Source organism: Syngnathus leptorhynchus, unplaced genomic scaffold, assembly GCF_054491065.1.
Source record: "Syngnathus leptorhynchus isolate UIUO unplaced genomic scaffold, UIUO_Slep HiC_scaffold_45, whole genome shotgun sequence".
NCBI lineage: Eukaryota > Metazoa > Chordata > Actinopteri > Syngnathiformes > Syngnathidae > Syngnathus > Syngnathus leptorhynchus.
The window spans coordinates 222,501-225,000 of record NW_028232012.1 but is presented as its reverse complement, the minus strand read 5'-3'; the positions used below and the strand labels follow the sequence as shown (position 1 = coordinate 225,000).

The 2,500-nt window shown below is 60.7% G+C and overlaps 1 pseudogene; it reads right to left on the bottom strand.

The window, feature by feature from the left end:
• Positions 1-2,500, bottom strand: part of LOC147038659 (28S ribosomal RNA) — a 7,925-nt pseudogene that overhangs the window by 2,204 nt on the left and 3,221 nt on the right.

The window sequence follows — 2,500 nt, the reverse complement described above, 5'->3', positions numbered from 1 at the left end:
CACGAATCCAATCCCATCAGTACGGAGCACACCCATACTCACGCACGGACCCACCAGGCACCCAAGCCCGAGCCACCAACAAGCCGCCAGCCGGGACGACTGGCGGACCCGCAACAGCAGCCGAGACGGTGTCCCAGCGTCGACAAACGACACACCGCCCAGAGCAATCACCCCAAGTGGCCCGCGGCCCGTCCGGGCAGACCCTCGTGCTGCACCACACTCTAGGGGCCTTCATCATCACAGAGACCCAATGAGGTGTCCAGGCACACCAACCTGCGTTGGGAACGACGACAGACAGCCAAGACCCAGCCCGCTGATGCGCGCATGCCAGGCAATGGCCCCCCGACTGCGGACGAGCCGAGAGCACCACTGCCTCGCGCCGCCTGCCGCCTCCCCTTTCACCACTGCCTCCCGGTCACCACCCACCGTGTCAACCTGTCCAGCGGACCACTATCCTGAGCAGGACACAAGTCCCCCCATCCAGCAGCCCATCAGGAGTAGCCCAACACGGCGAGAGGCGCGGCGATTTCGGCCTTCGCCCCAGAAGGAGTGGCACGAGCGTTCGAAAAACATGGATGAGAGAATCCATAGCGAGAAAGGCAGGGTCATAGAGACAAGTCCCTCTCCACATTCCAATCCCGCAACTGCGAGCTCGGTGTCGGTGCCACCGCAGCCCACCCCGATGAGCAGCCCACACGGGCGACGAATCACCCTCACGCGTCCAGCACGCCTAGCTTCCCACTACACACAGGCCATGACCATGGGAAACCGAGTCGAAAGCCCTCGCACGGCCAGTAAGCGACCGCCAGCTACCGTTCAGCCCACCCTCCGGCAAGCCTCCCCGCAGACCTGGCTATCAAGCCCCGTCCCTTTGAGAACCCTGGAATCAACTCCACGCACTTTTCACGTGGCAGACAGCCTCATCAGTTGCCTCCCGGCCGAAACCCAGTCCGAGGGGCCAGTCCCCCGGTCCTGCCTGGGCACAACCACGAGCATAGCGTTCAAAACCAGCCAAGTTGGAAGAAGCAGGAGATTCGGTCAGCACAGGCTCTGACCTGCTTCCTTGACTAGTGCAACAGCCGCAGGGTGTCTCACTCACCCTGCAAACTGCCTGCCGTGCCTTCACACAGGGACCTCCATATCCACCTCACTCGTTTCGTTACCCGACACGCGTCGGACAACCCCACTCGTCAGTGATATGCCGGCGACTCACACCCGCACAACATACCACAGGCATCTCTGTCAAAATGCCCTCCCAGAAACAAGCTGTGGCACCATCATGGCATCCGTCGCCCATACTCTCATAACCAGACCGACGGCGGCCACCAGTGCCACTGAGGAGTTGTCAGGAGCTTCGCCAGCCTGGATCCACCCGCTCCACCGGCCAGACTGACTGTGACTCCGACTCTGTGCAGCTGTGACACGGACTTCCGAACCAAAGGAGTTTTCGCAACATGGTCTGTAGACATGACTACAGCCGTTTGAGGACCCTCAGCCAAACCCCGAAAGTTGGTCCCCATGGCCTCCGAGGCGGTTGATCACACGCCATACACGCACCCAACCTCAAGCACGTGAAGATGAGGTCGCTCGAGCAGTCACGACCCCCCATTAAGCCGTGCCTCCGCGGTTCTTGATAACCCAGGTCCGCAATCCTGGGCAGCTCGGCTCAGCCAGAGCTCAGTCACCGTTCCCTTTAAGACTCTACTAAGAATCAAACCCGGGCAGCAGCCGGCACGACCCAGTAAGGCCTGCCCAAAGCCAAGTCCACAGTCTGACCCACTTGGGAGAGGCCCCCATCAGAGATGCCGAGCTCGCTCCCCGTAAAGCCATCCAGCGACCAGCACGCATCACGGCTGCCCAGGCTTCACAGTATTTGCGTTTCCGCTAGGATTTGAGAAATTACATTCGACAGAAGGCGCCACATCCAGCCTTTGTTTATCATCACCATGTGTAACGGCATCAGCACCGTCTCGGTTCGTCTCAGTCTCGCCACCATTCAGTCACACCAGGCGTACCAGCAGGGCGCCGAGCGAGCGCACAAGCCAGCCTGCAAGGTGCTAGAGGGCGACCCACAGTGGGTAGGAACCGTCCACTCGACGTCAGCAAGCCGAGGTCGATGGGGGCCCTACCAAGGCAGGTCATGAATGCCAGTCGGTCAGTTAGGAAAAGGGTACTCGGAGCCCGCCGGGATCAGACGGGCAACCGGGGAGAGGGAGCTACATGAGTACCGTCGCCGGGTTCAGACGACGGCCCCAGGATTCTCGTAGTGTTCGGTATCGCCCTTCCTCCTATCCATAGGTAGTCATCCTACTGCAGAATCCGAGACACTACTGCTGCTTCAGTAGCGCTCAGGGAGACAAGTCTCACCTTTCGGGTCCAGAAGGTCACCCAAGACGTGCAGCCCCTTCTGTAGTCTGCACGCCAACCAATCGAGAACAACCGTCCGAGTTGGCCAAACCTTGTCCCAACGGGTCGGGGGAAGCTGGGCATCTGCCCCCCC